We start from the raw sequence: 7099 nt of genomic DNA on the forward strand, positions 1-7099 counted from the left end.
GCCAGACTACGGTTTGCAACTGCAGATGGGGACAAAGATCATACATTTTGGAGAAATGTCCTCTGGTCTGATGAAGCAAAAATAGAACTGTTTGACCTTAACGAGTATCGTTAAGTTTGGAGGAAAAAGGGGGAGGCTTGTAAGCCGAAGAATACCATCCCAACTGTGAAGCACGGGGGTGGCAGCATCATGTTGTGGGGGTGCTTTGCTACAGGAGGGTCTTGTGCACTTCACAAAATAGATGGCACAATGAGGTAGGAAAAGTACGTGGATATATTGAAGCAACATCTCAAGACATCAGTCAGGAAGTTAATGATTGGATGCAAATGGATCTTCCAAATGGACAATGACCCCAAGCATACTTCCAAAGTTGTGGCAAAATGGCTTTAGGACAACAAAGTATTGGAGTGGCCATCACAAAGCCCTGAACTCAACCCTATAGAAAATTTGTGGGCAGAACTGAAAAAGCGTGTGTGAGCAAGGAGAACTGCAAACCTGACTCTGTTACACCAGCTCTCTCAGGAGTAATGGGCCAAAATTCACCCAACTTCTTGTGAGAAGCTTGTGGGAGGCTACCTGAAACATTTGACCCAAGTTAAACCATTTAAAGGCAATACTACCAAATACTAATTGAGTGTATGTAAACTTTTCACCCACTGGGAATGTGATGAAAGAAATAAAGCTGAAATAAATCATTCTCTCTACTATTATTCTGACATTTCACATTCTTAAAATAAAGTGGTGATCATAACTGACCTAAAACAGGGAATTTTTACAAGGATTAAATGTCAGGAATTGTATAAACTGAGTTTAAATGTATTTGGCTAAGGTGTATGTAAACTTCCAACTTCAACTGTAGATACCCAGACATAAGAAAAGAGGATGTTGAATCTTTTTGGAAAGCAAAAATAAAATTCAAACATTGCAGTTTCGTTTATACATCAGAATATTTGTGGCCATTGTGGAGAGGTTGGAGTCTGTTTGATTGAGCTCCATGAGCTCTGGAAACATAATGACTGATTTCATTTGTGGTCGTTTAGAGACCATTTGGTTTTTCAGTATATGTTTTCTAATCAAGATTAGATTTTATAAAGACCTTGATTAAAATGTATTTTAGTTACACTCAAGTAGTTTCTTTCCTTGCTCAATACTGTCTGTAAGCACATCATTCTATGATCCTCCCATTTGGTATAAGCATACATAATATACCCACAAAATATATACACTTCGAAGAAAATCAAAAACTTAATTGGAAAAAATGTCAATGCTGATGAGACAGAATCCCAAAACTCTGATTTACTGGTCAGCCGAACAGGCAATATCGATATGTTATTAAAAATCTTCTGTAGGCAACAGACTAATGTAAAGGTTGCTTTAAAGGGGCAATCTGTGAATATAACTTAGCTTAGTTCAACTGTCATGCCCCATCCCTCATCTTTTTACCAAAACTGGTGGGGTGAAACATTTTTGTGTGAGGAAAAAAAACTTGTGAAAAAACAATATTCGGCTAAACAGTTAAAACATGTTTAGACAATTTAAGATTTTCCCACAAAATGTACTCTGTTTAAAACATGTTTAGACAATTTAAGATTTTCCCACAAAATGTACTCTGTTTAGTTCAAAGTAACAAACATTTCAGTATTACGAACAACATCCATTACCAACTTATCTGAGATTCTACTGTAATTAAGCTTTGGTATGAATTTGGAGCAAAACTGGACTCTATGTAGGCTGTCTTTTGTAAATAAGAATTTGTTTTTAACTGAATTGCCTAGTTAAATAAAGGTTCAATAAATAATAATAATAAAAATATATATACAGTGGGGAGAACAAGTATTTGATACACTGCCGATTTTGCAGGTTTTTCTACTTTTTTTTCCTAATTTTTATCATAGGTGCACTTCAACTGTGAGAGATGGAATCTAAAACAAAAATCCAGAAAATAATATTGTACACGGCAGGACCTGGTCAATGACCTGAAGAGAGCTGGGACCACAGTCTCAAAGAAAACCATAAGTAACACACTTAAAATCCTGCAGCTCACGCAAGGTCCCCCTGCTCAAGCCAGCGCATGTCCAGGCCCGTCTGAAGTTTGCCAATGACCATCTGGATGATCCGGAGGAGAAATGGGAGAAGGTCATGTGGTCTGATGATACAAAAATAGGGCTTTTTGGTCTAAACTCCACTCGCCGTGTTTGGAGGAAGAAGAAGGATGAGTACAACCCCAAGAACACCATCCCAACCGTGAAGCATGGAGGTGGAAACATCATTCTTTGGGGATGCTTTTCTGCAAAGGGGACAGGATGACTGCACCGTATTGAGGGATGGATGGGGCCATGTATCGCGAGATCTTGGCCAATAACCTCCTTCCCTCAGTAAGAGCATTGAAGATGGGTCGTGGCTGGGTCTTCCATCATGACAATGACCCGAAACACACAGCCAGGGCAACTAAGGAGTGGCTCCGTAAGAAGCATCTCAAGGTCCTGGAGTGGCCTAGCCAGTCACCAGACCTGAACCCAATAGAAAATCTTTGGAGGGAGCTGAAAGTCCATATCGCCCAGTGACAGCCCCGAAACCTGAAGGATCTCTATAAGGAAACGTATGATCTCTGTAATTGCAAACAAAGGTTTCTGTACCAAACATTAAGTTCTGCTTTTCTGATGTATCAAATACTTATGTCATGAAATAAAATGCAAATTAATTACTTAAATCATACAATGTGATTTTCTGGATATTTGTTTTATATTCCGTCTCTCACAGTTGAAGTGTACCTATGATACAAATTAGAGACCTCTACATGCTTTGTAAGTAGGAAAACCTGAAAAATCAGCAGTGTATCAAATACTTGTTCTCCCCAATGTATATATATATTAACAAACCTAGCGCAATGGTCAATCTTACTGCAGCACTGTTGAGTTTTGGGTGTCAAATATATTTGCTATTTTCAAAGTGGGTTAATTATGGGCACAATAGTTAGTTTGACGATTGCTTGACCACTTCCAGGCCAATGAACGCCCTCTATGGCTTACAGTTTTTTTTATCACTTTGGTGCAATTTTCACAACTCTTAACAAAAACTCAAAACAGATTATCGAGAAGGCAGTTGCTTAAAACTCTAAGCACATTTTCAATTGACTAAGTACATCAAACCAAATCATAGTCACTTTTTCACAACTTAATCAGTGTTTCATCTAGAAATACATGTTTCACATTGCAATACATGATCCAATAAAGTAATTGCCTCAAATGTACTATTATGGTGATTGCTATGATGATTTAACTTCACAGTAAATGTTTTAAAAAATTGGATATTGAAAAGATTAGAGATGCACTGGATGTAACAAATTAAATCAAAGTTTATTTACATACAGTTTACATACAGAGATTAGCTGATGTTGCGAAATGCTTGTGTTTCTAGCTCATTCAGTGCAGTAACACAATATCAATACGCAAATAATCCAAAAATTCCACACTGCTTTCCTAAAATTGAATTGGCCAATACAGTACTGTAATACTGTAATATATGCAATTTACTTAGCAGACACATTTATCCAAGTGACAACAATCCACCATTGTGGTATGTGACCCCAGTTGGATTCAAACCCACAACTCTGGTGTTGCTCGTGCCATGCTCTTATCAAGTGAGTCACAAACAGACCACAAAAATACATGCAGTGTCTTCAGAAAGTATTCATACCCCTTGACTTATTCCACATTTTCTTGTGTTACAGCCTGAATTCAAAATGGATTAAATATATTTTTGTTTCTCCACCCATCTACACACTACCCCATAATGACAAAGTGAAAACATGTTTTTATAAATGTTAGCAAATTTATTGAGAATGAAATAGAGAAATATCGAATTTACATAGATTAACAGTCAAACGTTTTTCTTTATTTTTACTATTTTCAAAGCTGTCATCAAGGCAAAGGGTGGCCACTTTGAAGAATCTAAAATACATTTTCATTTGTTTAACACTTTTTTACATGATAACATGTGTAATGTGATAGTTTTGATGTCTACTATTATCCAACAATGTGTAAAATAGTGAAAATAAAGAAAATCTCTTCAATGAGTAGTGGTATCAAAAATATTGACTGGTACTGTAAGTATTCACAACCCTAAGTCAATACTTTGTAGAACCACCTTTGGCAGCGATTACAGCTGCGAGTCTTTCTGCGTAAGTGTCTAAAAGCTTTCCAAACCTGGATTGTGCAAGATTTTCCCATTTATTATTTTCAAAATTCTTTCATAAGCGCTGTTAAATGTGTTGTTGTTCATAGCTAGACAACCATTTTCAGGTCTTGCCTTAGATTTGTAGGTAGATTTAAGTCAAAACTGTAACTCGGCCACTCAGGTACATTCACTGTCTTCTTGGTAAGCAACTCCAGTGTATATTTGGCCTTGTGTTTTAGGTTGTTGTCCTGCTGAAAGATGAATTCATCTCCCAGTGTCTGGCAGACTGAACCAGGTTTTCCTCTAGGATTTTACATGTGCTTTGCTCCATTCTTTTTTTTTTTTATCCTGAAACACTCCCCAGTCCTTAACGAATACAAGCATACCCATAACATGATTCAGCCCCCAAACGGATGTGTTATGGCTTTACACCCCCTGCTATAATGTGGCTAAAGAGTTACTTTTCTAACAGAACACAGAGGGTGTTCTTTAATGGAAGCCTCTCAAATATAATCCAGTTAGAATCAGGAATTCCCCAGGGTAGCTGTTTAGGCCCCTTGCTTTTTTCAATTTTTACTAATGACATGCCACTGACTTTGAGCAAAGCCAGAGTTTCTATGTATGTGGATGACTTAGCACTATACACGTCAGCTACTACAGCAACTGAAATGTCTACAACACTCAACAAACAGCTGCAGTTAGTTTCAAGAGTGGGTGGCAAGGAATAAGTTAGCCCTAAATATTTCCAAAACTAAAAGCATTGTATTTGGAACAAAACACTCACTACACCCTAAACCTCAATAAATCTTGTAATAAATCATGTGGAAATTGAGCAAGTTGAGATGACTAAACTGCTTGGAGTAACACCAGCTTGTAAACTGTCATGGTCAAAAAATATTGATGCAGTAGTAGCTAAGATGGGAGAATTCTGTCTATAATAAAGTGATGCTTTGCCTTCTGAACAACACTATCAACAAGGCAGGTCCTACAGGCCCTAGTTTTGTCGCACCTTGACTACTGTTCAGTCGTGTGGTCAGGTGCCACAAAAAAGGACGTAGGAAAATTGCAATTGGCTCAGAACAGGGCAGCACAGCAGGCCCTTGGGTGTACACAGAGAGCTAATATTAATAATATGCATGTCAATCTCTCCTGGCTGAAAGTGGAGGAGAGATTGACTTCATCACTACTTTTATTTATGAGAGGTATTGACATGTTGAGTGCACCGAGCTGTCTGTCTAAACTACTAGCACATAGCTCGGACACCCATGCATACCCCACAAGACATGCCACAAGAGGTCTCTTCACAGTCCCCAAGTCCAGAACAGACTATTGGAGGCACATAGTACTACATAGAGCCATGATTACATGGAACTCTATTCCACATCAAGTAACTGACACAAGCAGTAAAATTTGATTTAAAAAAACACCTTTTGAAACAGCGGGGACTGTGAAGCAACACAATCACTGGCACAGACACATGCATATATACACACACACACATAGTAACATATGCACTATACATACACATGGATTTAGTAATATAGATATATGGTATCAAATCAAATCAAATCAAATTTTATTTGTCACATACACATGGTTAGCAGATGTTAATGCGAGTGTAGCGAAATGCTTGTGCTTCTAGTTCCGACAATGCAGTAATAACGAGCAAGTAATCTAACTAACAATTCCAAAAAAAAACAACTACTGTCTTATACACAGTGTAAGGGGATAAAGAATATGTACATAAGGATATATGAATGAGTGATGGTACAGAGCAGCATAGGCAAGATACAGTAGATGATATCGAGTACAGTATATACATATGAGATAAGTATGTAAACCAAGTGGCATAGTTAAAGTGGCTAGTGATACATGTATTACATAAGGATGCAGTCGATGATATAGAGTACAGTATCAACGTATGCATATGAGATGAACAATGTAGGGTAAGTAACATTATATAAGGTAGCATTGTTTAAAGTGGCTAGTGATATATTTACATAATTTCCCATCGATTCCCATGATTAAAGTGGCTGGAGTAGAGTCAGTGTCATTGACAGTGTGTTGGCAGTAGCCACTCAATGTTAGTGGTGGCTGTTTAACAGTCTGATGGCCTTGAGATAGAAGCTGTTTTTCAGTCTCTCGGTCCCAGCTTTGATGCACCTGTACTGACCTCGCCTTCTGGATGACAGCGGGGTGAACAGGCAGTGGCTCGGGTGGTTGATGTCCTTGATGATCTTTATGGCCTTCCTGTAGCATCGGGTGGTGTAGGTGTCCTGGAGGGCAGGTAGTTTGCCCCGGTGATGCGTTGTGCAGACCTCACTACCCTCTGGAGAGCCTTACGGTTGAGGGCGGTGCAGTTGCCATACCAGGCGGTGATACAGCCCGCCAGGATGCTCTCGATTGTGCATCTGTAGAAGTTTGTGAGTGCTTTTGGTGACAAGCCGAATTTCTTCAGCCTCCTGAGGTTGAAGAGGCGCTGCTGCGCCTTCCTCACGATGCTGTCTGTGTGAGTGGACCAATTCAGTTTGTCTGTGATGTGTATGCCGAGGAACTTAAAACTTGCTACCCTCTCCACTACTGTTCCATCGATGTGGATGGGGGTGTTCCCTCTGCTGTTTCCTGAAGTCCACAATCATCTCCTTAGTTTTGTTGACGTTGAGTGTGAGGTTATTTTCCTGACACCACACTCCGAGGGCCCTCACCTCCTCCCTGTAGGCCGTCTCGTCGTTGTTGGTAATCAAGCCTACCACTGTTGTGTCGTCCGCAAACTTGATGATTGAGTTGGAGGCGTGCGTGGCCACGCAGTCGTGGGTGAACAGGGAGTACAGGAGGGGGCTCAGAACGCACCCTTGTGGGGCCCCAGTGTTGAGGATCAGCGGGGAGGAGATGTTGTTGCCTACCCTCACCACCTGGGGGCGGC

This window comes from Oncorhynchus tshawytscha, linkage group LG07 (genome assembly GCF_018296145.1).
Source record: "Oncorhynchus tshawytscha isolate Ot180627B linkage group LG07, Otsh_v2.0, whole genome shotgun sequence".
Taxonomy (NCBI): domain Eukaryota; kingdom Metazoa; phylum Chordata; class Actinopteri; order Salmoniformes; family Salmonidae; genus Oncorhynchus; species Oncorhynchus tshawytscha.